Here is a 20,035-nt window from a genome sequence, read left to right on the forward strand (position 1 = left end):
GGTGAAAAATGCGTGGTCCTCCATATAGAAGATTTTACGGGCAACCATGAAAAACTTCAGAAAACGATTCTCAAAAAAAAAAAAAACAAAACAGAATATGCTGCGGTTTCTACAAGCTTGTTTCTTATGATCAAAAGCAACTTCCTGTAAAACAAAATCTAAGTCACATGTATGTTCCTTAATAACCCCCTTCGGGCACAGCGTGCCCCATCTCATCAGCCCTAGAATCCGAACGACGACGGGGGAGATGTTGCTGATGATGCTTCCCGGCCCCAACAGGAACCGCTTGGCAGTCAGTCAGCTTCAAGCTTTCGGTGGACGATGTTGCGCCCTTCTCGGTGGACCCCAAGCGGTGCTGCGACTTGCCTCAGTCAGACAGTAGTGTCCGGTGCGTGTGTATGTGTGACTCCGTATGTGTGTGCACTCTTTGGCACCTAATTCTGGCGCTGGAAAACGAGAATAAAAAACGGAAGAAGGATACTGCTGTTTCCCGAGAAAGGTGTCGGCAGCCCACCCATTAAAGGATAACTGTTGCTGCTATCGAGGAAAGCTTGTGCGAAGACCGGAAGAAGAGAGTGTCCACGATTTTCTGTTTTTCGCACTGACTGGAGCGGAAATTCGGGGTAGACGACCGAAACGCACGATTGGCGCGTATTTTCTAATTCGTTTCCAGTTCCGGCAGCCGGCAGTTGGCGGTGGCAATCAGTGAAAAAATGTGGCGATCGCTTTGCGTGTGACTTTTTCGCGCGGTTTTCTTTTGTGCACGGGGGGTGGTGATTTGAATGTAATGAGCGTGGGCTGCCTTTCTGTCGAATGTGTGGTTGAATGGCGTGGGAAAATCGCGATTAGTGACGGTCAGATAAGTAGTGGAGCTTTTCGGGTGCCCTGTTGGCGTTAATTGGTGGTGATTTGTGACATGGGGAGATTGTTTTTGATGTGAAATAGTTTAGATTGTGTAGGAGAGATGTGTTAATTCAATGTTGAAAATCGATAAATTTATTGTGAAAATAAGTGTAAGCCGTTGATGTTTGATGTTGGTGTAAGAGTTCTATCACGCAATCATAAGTGAAATATCATAGTTTTATGGAAGTTTGTGATTAGGAGAATATAATGGTGTGACTGCTAAATGAACTTGAGCAATTCATAATCCAACATCAATCAGTTGAAATGTGAGTAAGTTTTTTTCAACTTCATTTATTACATGTAATTGGAACGAACACTAAACAAATCGTTGAACTATTGATCATCTCACAGCACTTAATGAACCTAAATCTGATTGTACGTGTAATTTGTTTATTATATAATTAGAAAAAAATTGCCTGATTTAGATCGAAAAACTATGTATTCAAATTTATGCCATAGAACGAAACATTACCGGACACTTAAGCTTACACAAATATTAAAAATAAGTTTTTAATAGGTTTCGTCCAGAATTAGGGAAAGTATTTTTATGTAATGAACACCTTCATGTTTGATCTTAGTGATATCGATTAGTTTTCCAATAAAATTTAAGATTTTATCATAAAAATTCATTAAACAATTATGCTTGTCTTGTCTTTAAATCCGGGTACCTGCATCAAATCATGTCTATAAATCCGGACACTTATGAATTGAAATCCGGACATCTTGCAAAACATGCAATTATTGATAATGCACAATTTTCAAATCAACTTTATATATCACGCTCTTAGAAACATGTGCGTGTTCTGCGACGAATAAAATCTTTGAATGTAAGCAAAATTTCTTAGTTTTGTTACCTGATCGAGATGACTGTGGTTTGAGCTGCAGCAATGACTTACCAGCTAATTTTTTTCTGCATAAAACGATTCACAGCACTTTTTATTAATAATTTCACATATATTGATAATGTTTTAAGTTCTCTATCAGTTTCACTTGAAAATCATGTTCTCTTGGTTTGTAAACAAACGACTAATTTGTAATGTCCGGGTCTGCAAACAATTGGCTCCATTCCCGGACTGTCTCTTCTCATTGAGCTTTAAACTATTTTGAATGTTGATTCACTCCATATGTCTACTTTAACACTTACATGAATAATTGAATTTAAATCACTACATGAATAGTATAATTTTCATATGTTTTCGTCAGCTGAACGGTGTGTGCGTGTTCACCGATGCTATCACCAAAATCACTTGCCTCGCACAGAAATGACGTTCAACTGGAGCAACTTTTTAGTTTTCGTTAATTTAAAAGATTGGCAGTGATAACTAGATTATAGATGAATGTAAAATGGTCAGCTATGCTCATAACGAAAATTGAGGATTTAAATTAAAATATTAATATTTAATTTTGCCTTTAATTAATGAATATCATCAGAGTGTCCGGATATCGATACCGTCCGTATTTTGATTCACCACGGTACAGGCAAAGACAAGAGGAATGTATGAAGTTATGATGGTTTTTCATTCTTTTAAGTTAAAGCAGTTCAGAATGTTGTATCAAAATATAACTCTTATCCTGCGAGGGGATCGATATACAACAATTCTTATTTCAGACATTCTTATTTAAGCTTCGTGACTTGCCGAGTGGTTACACGGATAAAAATCTGATCCCCACACCATGATTTACAAATCACGAAATTCATAAATTGGTTAGGTCATAATATCAGGATCACAAATCATGATTCCTGGAGTCAAAATCATGATTCCTCATAAGCGTAACATCCAGTGTGAAAACACTAAGCGGCGCACTTTGCTTCATCTCATTCGTATCGATCACTCTTAAATCAAGATGACGAAGCGGTTGAGTGGTAGAGTACGTGGCACACAATCGGAAGGTTTTTGGCTCGAATCTCAATGTATGCTATTTTTACCTTTTTTAATTATTTTGTCGATCATAAACGGATACGCGACTCAGCATTTTCGGCATTTGAATCATGATTCCGAGCAATCAGCTACAAAAACCTAACGCGTGTGTTGCGTTACGGCAATCTGACTCATGATATCATGAGTCCAAATCATGGTGTATTTTCATAAGACAAAAACACGCTGAAATCATGATATCATGAGCCATAATCTTGTTTTTTGGATTCTGATTTCTACCCGTGTAGAGTCCGCGGCTACAAAGCAAAGCCATGCCAAAGGTGACTGATTTCGGTTCCCGTACGGTCCATGATTTTATAGTAATGGAAATTACGAAATGTAGTGCCAGGGTATGTTAGGTGTTTTTAGAAAATCGGCAGAATCGCCAATCAAATAAAAAATGGTGAATATCAAATGAACCAACATGGATCATTGTGCATTCGAGTAATTGACGTTAGCAAAAACGACATTCGGAGAATTGGCACTCAGGGAAAAATCACAAACAATCGTATTGAAAATTTAATCATTGCACATTTACTAACACTTGGACACTTGGAGAACTGACGGTCGAATGTTTACATAGTTGTAGCCATATTTAGCCAGTTCAGTAAAGACAAGCTGTAGGGATAACTTGAAAGAACAACTTTATTAAGAAAAAAAGTACGGTAAAACGTTTATGAAATGCCAATATTTGAAGATGGTGCTTATCGACATGATCAGGTATGAAGATATTTTAGACTTCTCTCGAATCTTTTTTTTTTGTAGGGAAAACCTCTCTTGTCCATTTTTTGGAGGTCATTCATTTGGACTTTTCAGTCAACATTGTAGAAAAATATATTTCCGGTAAATTGCCTTCCGGGTAAGTCGGAGAACCATAACTTCTGAGTTTATGTTATGCTAGGTGACATAATCTTCAACAATAATTTTCTGGTAGTTCGACAAACATCTTCTTGATGTTACATTTCCACTCCATGTATGCTCATCTATTAAGTGTAGTGAGAACAGTTCCTTTGCGTCTTCTGCAAACTTTAGTTGATTTCCAATCAATTTTGATCAGCCAGAAACAGAAAGAGTACCAGCTATAGCTATGCTGGGAGGGAGGCACAAATACTACACACGAAATATTAAACGACACTTTTCTAAACTGCAAGGTAACCCCAGCTCATCATCTTGATTGTCGCACACAGGCTTGAGGAAATACGCTTTTTTTAATTTCTTTATTAGTATCATTTAAAACATTACATTAATTTCTTATATCTAGGTGTTCTGTGTTATTTGACAACACTATCATCCTAATTTGATGAATCAAATCTAAGATTTTATTAACATTTTGTTAACAACATATGTATAACATTTAATTTGCCGTAGCAGTTCAGATTTTTTACAGATGAGTTGATTTTATCTGCTTATAAGAGAAGAAAAAAACGCTTTGAATATACTTAACCTAACTTAACCTAAACATATAACGCATTAATCGTGGCAATAGAAGATTGTAACGATTTTTGCCTGAAATTAATAATTATTTTATTTAACATTTGTTCCAATGTTTCAACATTGGATATTGTACGTAACTCATTGGTACTATACCAGGGAGGAAGCTTCAGAATCATTTTCAAAATTTTATTTTGAATTCTCTGCAGAGCTTTCTTCCTGGTATTACAACAGCTAGTCCATATTGGTACAGCATACAACATGGCTGGCCTGAAAATTTGTTTGAATATCAAAAGCTTGTTCTTAAAACAAAGTTTTGATTTTCTATTAATAAGGGAATAGAGACATTTAACATATTTATTACATTTGCCTTAAATGCCCTCAATGTGATTTTTGAAAGTTAAATTCCTATCTAGCATGAGCCCTAGATACTTAACTTCATCTGACCAATTTATTGGAACCCCTCTCATCATGTTGTCACGAAGGTTTCAAATAAAGAGCTTTTGGTTTATGTGGGAATATTATTAGTTGAGTTTTGGAAGCATTAGGAGAAATTTTCCATTTTTGCAAATATGAAGAAAAAATATCCAAACTTTTTTGCAATCGACTACAGACGACACGCAGGCTTCGTCCTTTGGCGGAGAGGCCTGTGTCATCCGCAAACAAAGATTTTTGACATCCCTGAGGTAACTCAGGTAAGTCAGATGTAAAAATATTGTATAATATTGGTCCCAAAATGATGCCTTGGGGAACACCAGCTCTTACAGGAAGTCTTTCAGATCTGGAGTTCTGATAATTAACCTGAAGTGTACGATTTGACAGATAACTTTGAATTATTCTAACGATGTATGTTGGAAAATTAAAGTTTTTTAATTTTACGATTGTTGGGAATCGTCATCGTTGGCGCAATAAACCAATTATTGAGAGCAGCCTTCGTGATAGCAGCTTCAATGCTGTAATTCATTTATTTATTATTAAACTAATTTAGAACTTGAGGTTATACATTCAATTTGGTTTTTATTTCAAGCTTCCAAGATACGGCCTCCCATCATTTCGAGTACACATTTCACTACTGATATCTCTATTGTACAGTGTTGCCAGTTTCACTAAAAAAGCCTCCACAACAACGATCAACCCTTCATGCCAAACACTGTCGAATGCTTTTTCTATGTCTAGAAGAGCAAGACCAGTAGAGTAGCTTTTAGATTTGTTGGAACGGATCAAATTTGTTACACGTAAAAGTTGATGAGTGGACGAATGTCCATGGCGGAATCCGAACTGTTCATTGGCAAAAAATGAATTTTCATTGATGTGGACCATCCTTCTGTTCAAAATGATCTTTTCAAAAAGTTTACTGCTGGAGGAAAGCAAACTGATTGGACGATAGCTAGAAGCTTCTGCAGGATTCTTGTGTGGTTTTAAAATTGGAACAACCCTAGCATTTTCCCAATTGTCAGGAAAATATGTTTATTGAAAACATTTGTTGACTATATCAACTAAAAATGATAAGCTACTTTCTGGAAGTTTCTAGATGAGGATGTAGAAAATTCCATCATCGCCAGGAGTTTTCATATTTTTGATTTTTTTAGTAATAGTTCTTACTTCTTAAAAATCAGTCTCTCAGGCATTTTCTAAAACGTTCTCTTGATTGATAATATTTTCGAAGTCCTGAGTAACTTGATTTTCAATTGGACTAGTAAGTCCTAAATTAAAATTGTGCGCGCTTTCAAACTGCATAGGAAGTTTTTGTGCTTTTTCGCAATTAGTTAATAAGAATTTGTTTTCCTCTTACAATGCCGGTATTGGCTTCTGAGGTTTTTTCAAGATTTTAGATAATTTCCAAAAGGGCTTAGAGCCAGAGTCCAATTGAGGAATCTTATTTTCAAAATTTTTGTTTCTTAATTGTGCAAAACGTTCCTTGATTTCTTTCTGCAAATCCTGCCATATAATTTTCATAGCAGGATCGCGATTGCGTTGAAACTGCCTTCTCCTCACGTTTTTAAGACGGATCAAGAGTTTAAGATCATCGTCTATAATCACGGATTCAAATTTAACTTCACATTTGGGGTCATGCTCAAATAACGTCACGCTCCAAGGGGGGGAGAGGGTCAAGCCAAGCGTGACAAGCCTTACAAAATTTTCGGAGGACTCATACTAATTTGTGTACCATCCCTTTTGGAAATGCAATTCTTCTGGCTTCAACAATGAAGTTTGTTAAAGTTTCAAGAGCATTGTCAATATCAAGTTTTGTTTGTAAAGAAATGTTACCATCAAGATTAGAGTCAATATATGTTTCATATATATTCCAGTTGGCTCGAAAATAATTAAAAATGGAGCTGATAGGATTGAGAATCGCTTCATGGGATATTTGAAATGTAACAAGGACATGATCAGAATCAAAATCAACATGAGTAATCAGTTGGCTACAAAGATGACTAGAGTCGGTTAAGACCAAATCAATCGTAGATGGGTTTTTAGAAGAGGAAAAACATGTAGGGCTATCAGGGTATTGAATTGAGAAATATCCTGAAGAGCACTCATCAAATAAAATTCTAACGTTGGAATTACTTTGAGAATTATTCCATGATCAAGTTTGGCATTAAAGTCACCATTGACAATTTTTTTTGACTTATTGCGAGTCAATTTTCGTAAGTTAGTTTGGAGCAAATTAACTTGCTGTCCAGAGCATTGAAAAGGCAAATAGGCAGCTATTGAAGTATATTTACCAAGTTGTGTTTCAACTGAAACACCTAAGTTTCAAAAACTTAAGTTTCAAATTAAGAAAACAGTTGATGTTTTATACTCCTATGAATGATGATTGCAACTCCCCCACATGCCTCATCAAGTCGATCATTACGGTAAACAAAAAAGTTAGGATCACTTTTGAGTTTAGATCCAGGTTTTAAATGCACGTTATAAGCTGTAAGAAAATTAGAGGAAAATCGCTGATTCTCTTTACTGTGCGCCTTCGATATTTCAGAACAAGAATCTATGACAAAAGGTCCCCAGAACAAACATGAGAAAAAGGCCAAAGTTTTCTGAACATTTTATTTTTATTTTTATTGGAAAAGAGTAAAAAGATGCGTGTTTCAATACATGAGAGGTTTCTTTCTATCGTTACATCAAGTATTTTGACGAAGTTTCTGGTCGGTATAGGAATGCTTCGGATGTTCATTTTACCAGGGGGCGATGACTGGAGGCACACACGTGGATGCGAACACGTTTGTCCACCGACATGACGAAGCTGATCTGAGTTGCCCATCTAGTGACAGCAGAAACAGCTGCCTGGATTGTACGGCGAATTATTTTTGATTGCTTTCCTCTCACAAGCAGGAGAATAACATCGGCATATACCAAGATGAAGACTCCCTTCGGTAATACCAAACATACTCCATCCATAGCCATAAGGAATAGGGTGACCGCCAAAACGGAGCCCTGTGGTACGCTTGTTTCTTCTTGGACGATTTTGGAACAATGATTTCCTACGAGAACTTGAAAGGTGCGTCCTTCCAAAAAGTTCCGAACAAATGCTAGCATGTTTCCAGAGATTAACACTTGCCAGCTTTTGAAGAATACTGGGAGTCCACGTCCGGTTGTAGGCCTTGGCTAGATCAAGAAATGCTAGCTCGATATGTTCACCAAACCTTCAAAGCCTCGTCCATGATTTGGCCGAGGGAAGCCAAGTAAGTTCCTGTTCCAAAGCCTGGATGGAACGCATGCTGCCAGTTATCTAGTAGCTGATTATCCTCCAGATATGCTACCAGGCGACGATTAACAATTCTTTCCATCATCTTCCCAACGCAACTCGTGAGGGCTATTGGGCGATAGTTTTTGACCTCAGACGCTGGTCCAGTGTTTTTGGGGAATCGCTATCATGAAGCTATGTTTCCAAGATTTCGGGTTCCAAGTTTGCTGTTCAGGGGTAAGTTTTTCAGCATCGGGTACCCAATGTCATCAGGTCCAACTGATTTCCCCTTTGCCGTCTTGAGGGCGAACTCGAGTTCATTATTGGTGAAAGGAAGGTTGAAGTCCTGGCCGCGGTCTGGTAGGACCACGAACCGTCGTATTGCTTCGTTCGGAGATGTGCGAGCTACTCGGAAACCGTCCGGGTAATGTTGATAGGAGGAAATAATTCGCCAGCATATTTGCGATGATAGTTGGGTCGCGAGACAGGCAGTGATCGACCTTGAGGACCATCCCTTGAGATCTTCTTTTACCGAGGAAGCAATTTATTCGCCGCCGGAGGCAGGCTCATCCTCATTTATTCCATAAAAAAACTCTGTCCAGGAATTTTCTTTAGCTTCACGTATGATCTGTCTACACGTGTTACGTGCTGTGTAATACTGCTCTATAGCTTTGTTAGGATGGTCGGGTGGTAATTTCCTCCTTAATTTCTGGAAAACCCTTAGCATTTTTCTACGTAGTTTAAGGCGAAGTACGCCGTCATCGAAATTTCTACGCGTCGTTGATGATTGTTGCTAATTCATCTCACGATTTCGAATTAAAGAAAATCAGTTGGTTTTGCACTGACACTGCTGAAAAAGTATCAGCATACTTTATGCATGTTAGTGCGTACAGTTATACTTTTTCAAGTCAATCTAAACTATCAAGACTGAGTTTTATCACTTTGAAAGGCAAGCTGAAAAGTCATCATTGTTTCCAAAAGGAATGACGGGCTACTTAGCCTTAACGCTTTAACGGGTCTCGTTAGTCCATCAATGGAGGGCACGGCGGCCCGGATTGGGACTAGTCTTCGGGATAGTTTCGGAAGAGGCAGATCTGACCTGGTTGATGAGGTCCTGGATGGATTCCGGCCGAGAAGAGTTGAGTTTTTCTAAGAGTACAGATTGGTCAGCCAGTCAGCCGTTTCAAAAAGCCATCGGGGACGGCGACTTGTTTCTGGTGTAGCGTTGCTGTCTAGTGTGAGGAAGATTGGTGTATGATCGCTTCCACGGAGGTCCTATTCAGCTGAGGCCAGTGAGACATCGACCGCCGTTACTATTAGCCAGCGGGAGAAAGTGGTTGAGCCATCGTTGAAAATGACAAGGTCTAACTCATTGGCAAGCCCGGCAACTATGAAGACGCGGGCCTTGTGATGACCGTTCACATCCCCCAGGATGATCAACGGACTTGGAATTTGTCGAAATATTTCTTCCAAATTCTTCTTCAAGTTGACAAGTTTTCCGTTGGGGAGGTACATTGAAACTACCGTCACAGGGAAAAGCCATGGAAAGCGTACTCCGACAATAGGGAGGTCCGTTTTGATGTCGATTTGGTCGGCGAGATCCCGGCGCTTACACCGATGTCGGCAGATTGGTATATTTTGGCTCTAGTTTTTGTATACCATCGATACTGGCGGCAGAGAGTATTGTTCATTGTGGCGGCATTTGTACGGTGGATTTCCTGTAATGCAATTACCACAGGGTGGTGATGGTTCACTAGTGTCTCCAGGTCCGTAAGGTTGTTTAGGTAACTGTTTCAATGTACAGCGAAGACTGTATGTCCTCCAATAGCGTCTTTACTGGGATTATCAAACCCAGCATTTATAGTTCTGGGATCTTCCGAAAATGGACAAGAAAGAGCTCCACCACTCGCCAAAGGCAGATACACTCCCGTGCATAAGTTTGGGTTCACCCCCTAAAAAACATGCAAAAGTGTTCAGTCCATATCTCTGTGATTACACGTCCAATTCAAACTCTTTAAGCCGCATTCGAAAGGCAAAGAGTTATTCTTACTTCGTATGTATTTTTCCAAAAACATTCTTTGAACTTTGTATACTAAATATGTACTTGAAGTTGTGACATTTTTCAAAAAACACACTGAAAAAACATTACTAATTTCCTCAGCATTGGATCGATCAAAATTTTAAAACAAGGTGTCTTCAGAATCGTAATCTTATATTCTTTGAAGAGCACTCATGAAATTTTTGCGGAAAAATCTGAAAAGTATTCAAAATAAATAAAACAGTCAGTCAAGTCATCGTGCAAAAGTTTGGGTTCACCCCTCAGTATGGTGTATCGTGCAAAAGTTTGGGTTCACCTGAACTTACTTAAATCTGTGAAATCTCAAACCAATCATGTACGCGCCATTATTTGCGCTCAAAAAAGCTTTAAACTATTAAAATCGGTTGAAAAATGGAAGAGATATTGACAAAAATGATGTGCGTGTGGCTCAGGTGAACCCAAACTTTTGCACGATGACTTGACTGACTGTTTCATTGATTTTGAATACTTTCCAGATTTTTCCACCAAAATTTCGTGGGGTCTCTTAAAAGAATATAAGATTACGATTCTAATGACATTTTGATTGAAAATTTTGGTCGATCCAATGCTGAGGAAATTAGATATGATTTTTCAGTGTGTTTTTTGAAAAATGTCACAACTTTAAGTGAATATTTAGTATACAAAATTAAAAAAATGTTTTTGAAAAAATACATACGAAGTAAGAATAACTCTTTGCCTTTCGAATGCGGCTTAAAGAGTTTCAATTGAACGTGTAATCACAGAGATATGGATAGAATACTTTTGCATGTTTTTGAGGGGGTGAACCCAAACTTTTGCACGGGAGTGTATAACCCGACACCCAAATTTGATGGTTCGGAGTTTCCAGAGTTTCTTCGATGTGAGACGTGTGCTAATCCTCGCGGTTGCCGGCGGGAGGTACTAGCTACTGGTATACAGATCCGGGCGTCACGTTTTCGGTCAATAATATCCGCACTAGTTGCTTCTGCCTCTGTTAGAGCGCGGTGTAAGCGATTTGAGTTTTTGGTACTTGGTAAACACGGACAGTATCGGTCTGGTGCTGATCGGTTCCTTTCTGGGTATCTCCTGGTGTCTAATTTAGGCTCCTCGTCAGCCGTCGGTGTATTATTCGTGCTGATCTTTAGCCCTGCTGAAGGTCTACTGATAGTCAATCGGGTACTCTTCCGGTGGTATGGGATAAATACTGGGGCCATCAGTGGTCGTGTAGTTTGTTTTTCAATCCCTCGGCGTCCGAAGGGGAGCGGGAATAACCCTTGCGCGTCCCTCTTCCAGACCGATCGAGATGGCAAGCGTTGTCTGCCAGTTCCGGTACGACCTTAGCTCCGCACTGACGGAGCCTTGCTTGTCTTGACCGTCCTCTGGGGTATGCGGGGTACATGTGGTTAAACTTTTGTGCGTCCCGACAGCTGACGCGGGACTTGGGTGTCGGGGGTGGTCCGACAGTTCCGGTGGGGGTGTAGCTTCCGCATTGGCGGGGCCCCGGCTACACGAGATTTCCACTGAATGTTCTTTGATGAGTTGCGTGTTGTATTGATGCTCAGTCGATTCCCTGCTGATTTCGTCGTCAGAGTTGATGATCGGCTTAAAGACTGGGTATTTGGTAATTTTTACAGTTTATTGTCGGTCGTATAGGAGACTGAGCATAATGGAGTAAAGCTTATTCAATCATCACATCCTCATTGGCCTTGTGAATTTTGGAGTTCCTCTTGGCCTTGAGGGATGCGTCGGTCGAGTCGCTAGTGGATTCGGTATCGTGGGTCCTTTTGGGTGGATTGAGGCGTTCAGTGATACTTGAATTTGCCGTATTACCCAACTTGTGCGAGAGGGAGGACCTCATACTTGAGTCACTTACGTAATTCTCCATAGCTTGGGGTTTCTTTCCATTTTTCTGTTTTCTCTTCTGCACCTTTGATGTTACATTTTTCTCTTATAAGCTCGCTTCCTTGTTCATCTCACATTTCATTTCTTCAATCCATAAGAACACTTTCTGTGTGATAGACTCTTCTAAAACAGTATCATCGTTGGAAGACAGGGAGAAAGTGTTTTCCTTCTCAGATTCGGCGATAGACATAACCAGAGGGGCGGGTATAGTTCTAGTTTCCGTCTCGAAGATCCTTGATGATTGCGTCTTTTCTTACTAGATTCTTCTGGAGTTTCTGAACTGTCGCAGTGAATGCGGCAACTTGACGAATCAGCTATTCGATTTTCACGTATTCACAGATTGTATCGAGGCGATCACTGACGTTGCTACGGGTTTGCAAAGCGCGCTCCATTAAGTCAATTCTTTCGTCCTTCCTCTTGGAGTCCTCAAGCAGTTGTTTTTACGGTAGTCTTAAGTTCTTCAACTTCAACGTCTTTGCTCAAGGTGAGTGCTCCGGCAAATGTTTCGGTACGCTCAACCATTGCTGTATGTGCTCGCGACGTGCCTGGGGGTATGAGAGATTGTGCTCTTCACGAATATGCTGGATAGCAAGTTCCTTGGCATAAATCGGGCACTTTTTGCTGAAGACTGCGTGTTCATTAGTGTTACAATTCCAACAGAAGATTGGTTCGACACATTCCGAACGCGTTTGATTCGAGTTGGTAGTAACCGGTTCTCGCAGAGCATTAGCGACATTAGTAGCGGAATGACGTATCACTGGATCAGCTGTTTTCGGATGCATATCTTCTGGATGGACTTTGTAGCATTTCCCGCAAATGCGGAACGATTCGGGGCATTTGTTGGCGGAGTAGGCATGGGCTTAGGGTAATAATTGCGGGTTCGGCAACGAGTCCATCCGAAATCTATGTGGTCCGGGATGACGGTGCCACTAGTGGCGATAATTATGGTCGGCGTATTTGTGAAAGAGCCATCAGGTTACCGACGTCTAATTCGGCGGATGTCCTTCACACCATTATTGGCGAGCTGATCCTTAAGTTAGTCGGTTAGGTCCATTGAGCCAACGTTAGACACGACACGCTTCGGTTGATTGAGACTCGGGTGTTCGGTGATAGAGATTTTCGTTCCGTCGTTCAATTTCTGCATTCGGAGTAGACGGTTGAATTGCGATTTGCTACGTACTTTCAGCACGTGCGAGAATCCCTAAATTCTCCATCTATCGGCACGCCGATATATTGGGGTGTTGGCTATGGCTTCGTTCTTGACGGCCATCTTCAGGCACTGCAGACCGCCTGCCGTACCATCTCGGTCCATGAAACTTGGAATGCGAGATCCCAAAAATTCACCGTCTTTCCAATTGTTCGGGGAGGCACGACCCCTTCCAGGGTCAGCTGGATGGAGAGGGGTGCCGTTCGCCGGCTCCATGCCGGCGAAATGGTTAGAATGAACGACGTTTACATTTTACCACTAAGGTGGAGAAATTGTTCTAAACACCGAAAGTTCCTTTTGTTCACTATATGACACCTCTTTACACTCGGGTCAACAAGCCACACACAGCTGCAATATTGCTATGAATAACAATGTGTGCCGGTCGATCAACGGTATAAAAACGATAGTATATGTTTTTTTTGCACGCGGGCTAAGTATTTTCGATGATTATGCCTCGAATCTTCACCGATATCGATTGGATTTTTAGTGGATTCACTAGTATATCAGCCATTCCATGAAAAACAGATCTAGTGGGACACCGAACTCAGTGAAAATCTGCTATTTCCTTCCTTATTCGAAATAAGGATACATATGTTTTTGTATTTTTTGATAAGGGTGACCATTGCCGAAACAGGGTGACCAAAAAAAAAACACGACTTTGCAAAATTATATTTTTCTAAAATTCATAACTTTTGAACCGCTTGACCTATTTTTAATTTTCTTGGACGAAATGAAAGCTAAAGATTTTGTCTTTTCAAGAAAAATATAAAATAGTACAAAAATTGTTTTTTTCTACATGAAAATAAATAAAAAAATTCACTTTTTTCGTGTTTTGAAGACTTCGGGACCAAAAGAGCTGTTGCTGTTCTCATTATTTCTTGAAAGTTCATAAAATTGTATGTTTACTTTTAAGTTTTTGAGATATATTTTTTTGAAAATAAAAATTCAGTTATTTCTTATCGGCACACTTTGTAGGTTTCAGATCATTATATTTTTTATTTAAAAAAATTATAACTTTTGAACAGCTCAACTTATTTCCAATATTTTTTATGGAATGAAAACTTAAGGTTTAAACTGTTCAAAAAAAAAAAAAAAATAAATAAAACTATGGTATTTTTTTAAGGAAAAAAAAAACTAGCAGTTTTACATAAAAAATGAGGACAGCAATAGCCCATTTTGTCCCAAGGCCTTCAAACCAAGAAAAAATGGAAATTTCTAAATTTTTTTTTTCATTTAAAAAAACAATTTTTGGTGGAATTACATATATTTTTTGAAAAGACAATAGTCTTTAGCTTTCATTTCCAAGAAAATTGAAAATAGGACAAGCAATTCAAGAGTTATGATTAAAAAAATGAAAATTTGGAAAAGTCGCGATTCTGGTAATCTTATTTTGGTAATCTCATTTTGGAAATGGTCATTCTTTTAAAAAAAATCCATAAACACGTGTATCCCTATTTCGAATAAGGAACAAAATATCAAATTTTCACGGAATTTGGTGACCCACTGGATCGGTTTTTCATGGAATGGTTGTATGTTATACAGGTTTAAATTATTGTTTTTTCTATATGTAATATTTTTATATTTTGTTACGATATTTAACTCTTGGCCCATTTTACGAAGGTCAAATTTATAATGCTTACTGTTCAAGTTTCAATGTGACATGGCTATAGAGAAAAAGTTGTCGTTTCCGCGAAAATAACTGGATTTTTTTTTTCAACTGTGTCGAATGCTATCAGGCATATTAGTTAAGTGAGTTAGTATTATATAATTAATCCTCAAATATTCAATTTCGTCCCTACATTAGATACCGTCTGACACATTTTGTAATTTTGTAAAAAGTTAAGAAACCAAAATGACATACAGCGTTATAATAGATATCTTAGCGACGTCATTGATAGCCATCAACACATAATTGTATCTTTCGATATTTTTAATGTTCTTAGGAGTGAAATTCAATAGTTTTTATACCTAAGATTTTTGAATATACAATTACAGTCGTAGATTATGGTTTTATTTAACACACATTTAAATGTTGTCAGATACACGGAAAAATAAATATAACTTTAAAAATTTTAGCTGTTCAGATTTCGACATAAACTGTAAACAAAATGGACAAACATTAAACATTTTATAGCAGAATAAAAACAAAACTCATATACATATACATGAATGAAAAATACAAAAATATAAATTTATTTATAGGAAATGCAATTTTTAATTGAACAAACTGTTATGGATTCCGCTAGACCCCGCAATTATTTGTTCATATATTAAAAGGGTATAGGTTTAAGAACAGCATGATGCTAAGATTAGCTGCCATTACTTGCAACTTTACAGGATATGCACACTTCAATTTAATGTGAAAAAATTAGACAATCGTTCGTAAATCTTCAAAATGAAGAGCTAGCGCTTCAGTGTCTTTGGCAAAAATGTGTATATTTACAGCACCTTATACATTGTAGAACATTGTAAAAATGTAGAAATTCAAATTTAGAAGTTATGGAGAACGTATGAGTTTTAAGGGGGTACCCATTATTTTTACCCACTAACTTCGTCAGTGTAGGAGATAGAGCTTTTCTGCCTTCGACAAACTTTCATGAAATGATGTCGTCTAAATACTTCCTTAGACAGTTTTCAATTTTGACAATAAATAAAAGAGTTAATTTTCTTTTCTCAGTGTATATCAACTTAAGTGATTTTTTTTTTCAGTATCTAAATGAAGAACTCAACAAATGATGAAACTTTACAGATCATGTCGAAAAGCTAAGCCCAATAGTTTCAACGGAAACACACATGTCCCACTTTTTTTTTTATTTCGTCCCACTGTGCGACGGTACTGAGTGGGGTTCTAGAAATTTCCTCCAGGTTTCTGGAATTGTTCCCATATCACAAGCACATCGAACATGAGTATTGATTTTTCTTTAGCTTAAGCCCTTTCCGAGGAATACCAGATTGGATTCTCCTTTTCAAAATAATTGCATAGTCTGGGGAAAATCCAACTGAATCATTTATACCATTTTTAATCTATTCAGGTGACGTATAGTCACTTCAAGGCGACTTTGGACAAAAGTTCGGTTTTGTCGTCATAAGTGAAACATTTGTGCTTCTTCTCTTTAATATGTTTGATAAGAAGTTCGCGATTTTTAAGAGCTTCCAGCAAAACACGACAGTCTCCTTTCTTTGCGATTTGGAAGGAAACCTTCCTTCCCCTAATGGAGTCCAAGATCTCCTGCCTAAATCTTCCAAATTCGGAAGAAGTGACCACGATAGGCGGCACTCTTTGCTTCCTCACTTGAATCAAAGAGCCTGGGCTAGAGACGGCTTCGATTTGGTGTTCGGAAAATTTGTCTAGAACATCGAACTGATTGCTCATTTCGATACAATTATCAACATTATTCATTTCACCCTTGGAAGAAAGTTCGCATTCCGGAGAAACGTCCTTTCTTCCATTTCTGCCACGTTTAGTGACAGTTTTAAATCCCACTTTTTTGGAAGGAACATGTGAATTCAGAGATTCACTCTTCCTTTTGTTTGTAGTTGCAACCATGTTTCCCAGTATTATTATTAACAACAACCGATAGGAATACTCAATCTGAATACATTTGATTTAAAAAAGCAGTTTAATCTTTTCGCAAACTAATAACCGCAAAAATCAATCCAACAAAATTTAATGGAGCGCAACACTTTTTTTTCCTTTCTTTCAGATTGACACCATGCTTCATCAAGCGTTTCATTGGAAACCATCGGTTTGATATGGATTTTTTTGTGTGAACCAGAACTCAATCGTCGCCAGGAGCGTACTTTCAGCAACAAAAAAAAACTTTCAACACTTGCCAAAGCAATATCACAGTAAAAGCGGTTTACCGGAAATGCCGTTTCCATCGTGAAGCTTCGAGTGGGTGCAGGAAAGGGGGTAAATGTTTTGCAGCACCTGAAATGCAACGGCACCAAATCAATCGGGTCGGAAAATTGTAATTGTACGATTTGAGAACGAGCGGAAGTGCAAAAAGTGTGTTACACACCTGAACCCAGGGCGCTGAATCAAAGGGGAATTGGTCCCAACAACTACGGAATCCTGAATCACGACCAACCCAGTTTGACGTGTAAGAAAAGTTTTAATTGAAGGAGCAAAATTTTATCCTCAAGTCCGGCAGTGTTCTCGGAGCTGCCGGTTTTATATGGACAGCCAAATTGATTAGCATCTAAAGAATACTCTGTGATTTTTTTTTCAAAAGTAGCCAATTAAAAAAATTGACAGGAGCAATAGTTTGAACATATCTAGCAAAAAATAAATATGTAATAGTATTTGTTACCAGTAAATCGAAAAATAACAATTAGAACTTACCAATTGGTAATAAACAAATGAAAGTTTAATTAGTATTCAAAACTCAAAATGACACGTAAAATTTTTGACGACAAATTAAAATAGAGCAGTTAAAAATTCAGAAAACATCAATGAAAAAATAAAAATAAGCATTAGACAATCAAAAAGTTGGCAATAAAACTGTAAAAAACTAATTTTTAGATCATCTCCAGGCCAAAACGCAAATCGCGTAGACGATTCTCTTCCAAATTGAACGAGAATTCGCACATGTGGCTTTTTGATACGACACTTCCCACCATTTTCTTTCAATATTGTCTAGACAATGTTTTGAAAAGGGTCTATCACATTCGAAAAAAGGTATTTGATTTTTTTTTTCAATTTTTTGCCTTGAAATTATTTAATTCATAATAGAGAGCCGGATCCTAAACGCTATTCATTTTTAATTTCTAATTGATACCCAATTGTTAATAGAATCGATTTTTTATTGGCTTTTTTGGAAAAATGAAAAACCAGTGATGGTTATCCTTTTCCCAGGGTATGATAAATATTTTCTCGTTTTCTGTGTGGCGCAGCAGTGAAAATCTCGAAGTGGAAAAAAAAAATGTTTGAAAAATGAATTCCAATATCGACAAGTTTGACGGACAATCATCAGCAGCTGCACCGCAGTCCGGCAGGAAGAACTCAAAGTGATAACGATCATCATCATCATCATCGGAAGTGAGAAGTTGCTACCAAATAGGAGAAGTTTTTCCCAGTGAAGAAAGTTTGGCTGGCGGTCTCCTGAGTAGAGGAATTGGTGCAGTTTTTCTGCGGGGGCTTAAGACCGGCTGTGGTCACTTTTTTTTCTGTGTGGAAGATTTGCTAAAGTTGTGTAACTGGCACTTTGTTTGGGTGGGATTTTTCCGGTTCAGTAGTTAGCCGGTGAATTTGGTGAAGTTTTTGGTTTTGTGCTCGAGAAAAAAAAACCACTAAGAAGATAGCGAGGGACATCCTTCAAGGGTCGGAACCTTATTTGCATCGACTTTTGACGAGCTTTTCCATCGACTGCAGTAGCAGCAACATCATCATCAAACAGCTGGTACGGAAACTCATTGGATCGGAAAATCGAATGGTGGTGATTAGTGAAAGTTTTCCGCTTTTTCCAGGCAGGCAGCACAGAGGCAATTTTCGGAATGGACATGGATATCATCGACATCCGGACGTTGGGATATCTTTCCAGCACTAGCACGGTGAGTTATTTTATGAGTTGGGTTCTGGGAATAATTAAACATTGTAAATTGGGAATGCAGGAAAATATGTAAATTCATATATGATATGTTTCTGGCAATTACACTACGGGTACACATAATTACACTTCCACCTCTGCCCCAATGGAAGGTCCTCGATATGTACTTCCTTTTAGTTTAAAATCTACTTCTGATTTTGATTTTTAACCTGTTAAATGCGAAACGAACAAACAAATTTCAAAATGATCCTTCGACCCGGCATTTTACGGGTTAACTGAATAAAGTCTGTTTCACTAAGAATTTGGCCGCATTTTATGGAAGAGTATGAAATTAAATATTTCCCAGCTTTTCAGTTGAGTTTTCGAACATTTTACCGATTCCTATAATAAATCGTGCACAGTACCATTGGCTAACTTATCCGTATTTTTTTCCATGAAAATGTCAAAACCGGACGGATTTTCAATTAGTTTGACTTATTTCTTAGATTAACGCTTGATTATTGCCCAAAATTATTCGATCTATTGGATATATGGACAATAAAATGTACTGATACTTTTTCTTTACAATCGCCATTATTATGCTTTTACCACAAACATGCCATACCATACCAATTTATTACGAGAGGTTTGTTTTGGCAGCTGCCATAGTCTTGACCACGGGGACTTTGAATTGAATATATTGGAAAGTTTTGTTCTAAAGACACTTTTTTTGTAAACATGTCTCATTGATGTTCCAGTGATAAAACCATTGATTTTATTCTTACAAAACTGCACCTTACGTTCTGCACAGTTAAATTATTGATTCGAAATTTGAACATTCAAGAATTTCCCGCGATTCTTTTCCTTGAATATGTTGAAGTTTCAATCTTATTGGGCAGCATTTACCTAGTCTTTCGCGCTCCAATTTTGATAACATTTGCAAATATATATATGAATCTTAATGAAATATAAATCAATGGATAAACAGTTCTTCCGGATCAAAAGGCAGTGATAAATTTCTCATCATGACAACTAGAGGCGCCACAGTAATTAAAATGAAGCGGCCAAGTACTAAGTGGAACAGACTTTAACTAGAAAAAAATGACTCATTGCTGAATAGGACCAAGTTTGTTACATATTTTTTATTGGATTACGTTTCGGTAATGGATCCAAATAAATCTTTAAATATTTTAAATTTTATTGCTCGTTCATTGAATGGTGAAGAAGATGAGCTGTTGTATTGTCTTAAAGTTAATAAAGCACTTGCAACATGCGGTTCTTGATTTCTTGAATGAAACATGCAGGGTGATAGCAACTCATCATCATTGAAAGGCGTTTACAGCAAGAAACTTTTTTCATAATTTGAAACCAAAGTTTTTGAAACTTTGGGTACTTCTGTTGAAACAC

The 20,035-nt window shown here is 38.0% G+C and overlaps 1 long non-coding RNA gene across 4 annotated transcripts; it reads left to right on the plus strand.

The window, feature by feature from the left end:
- The first annotated feature begins 283 nt into the window (after positions 1 to 283).
- LOC110674070 lies at positions 284 to 18,679 on the plus strand. 4 transcript variants are annotated; one of them, XR_002498618.1, is made up of 4 exons: positions 284 to 1,173; positions 16,805 to 17,203; positions 17,997 to 18,502; positions 18,570 to 18,679. It is a non-coding gene; the product is annotated as an uncharacterized LOC110674070 (long non-coding RNA). The 4 variants fall into 4 exon arrangements; XR_002498617.1 differs by having other exon boundaries at positions 284 to 1,169; positions 17,959 to 18,502; XR_002498616.1 differs by having other exon boundaries at positions 284 to 1,169.
- The last annotated feature ends 1,356 nt before the right edge of the window (positions 18,680 to 20,035 follow it).

The sequence above is a fragment of the Aedes aegypti genome, chromosome 1, assembly GCF_002204515.2.
Source record: "Aedes aegypti strain LVP_AGWG chromosome 1, AaegL5.0 Primary Assembly, whole genome shotgun sequence".
Lineage (NCBI taxonomy): Eukaryota > Metazoa > Arthropoda > Insecta > Diptera > Culicidae > Aedes > Aedes aegypti.